The following is a 781-nucleotide window of genomic DNA, read 5'->3' as shown; positions in this document are numbered from 1 at the left end:
TATATGTATATATATATATATATATATATACACACACACACCTACAGATGTATATACATTCACACATTTATATTTATGTACACATACATAAATATATATGTATACATATACATATATATTTGTGTGTGTATGCATATACATGTATGTATATATATGCATATATAAATGTATACATCTAGATAGATAGATAGATAGATAGATAGATAGATAGATAAATTTAAAACATGAGGAATTATGTAAAAAGAAATGAAATAGTGGAACTATTTTTTTCGTTTTCTGAAAAAGCAACGTTTTGTACTTATGGCACTTTTGCGTAACAGCAACGAATTGTAATATCAATTTGACTTTTCCTTTCCTTATTCAAACTATTAATATATAGGCGCTGGCTTGGCTGTGTAGCAAAAAGCTTGCTTCCCAGCCACATGGTTCAAGGTTCAGTCCCGTTGTGTGGCACCTTGGGCAAGTAACTTCTACTATTGCCTCGGGCCGATCGAGGACTTGTGAGTAGATTTGGTAGATAGAAATTGAAAGAAGCCAGTCGTATGTGTGTGTTTGTCTAGCTGTCTATCTCTGTGGGTGTCTTTGTGTCTGTGTTTGTCCCCCACCACCGTCTGACAACCGGTGTTTGTGTGTTTGCCTTCCCGCAACTTGGCGGTTCGTCTAAAGAGGCCGATAGAATAAGTACCCGGCTTTAAAAATAAGTACTGGGGTCGATTAATTCGACTACAAATTCAATGCGGTGTCCCAGCGTGGTCGCATTCTAATGACTGAAACAAGATGT

The sequence above is a fragment of the Octopus bimaculoides genome, chromosome 13 (genome assembly GCF_001194135.2).
Source record: "Octopus bimaculoides isolate UCB-OBI-ISO-001 chromosome 13, ASM119413v2, whole genome shotgun sequence".
NCBI lineage: Eukaryota > Metazoa > Mollusca > Cephalopoda > Octopoda > Octopodidae > Octopus > Octopus bimaculoides.
This window is presented reverse-complemented; position numbering follows the sequence as displayed.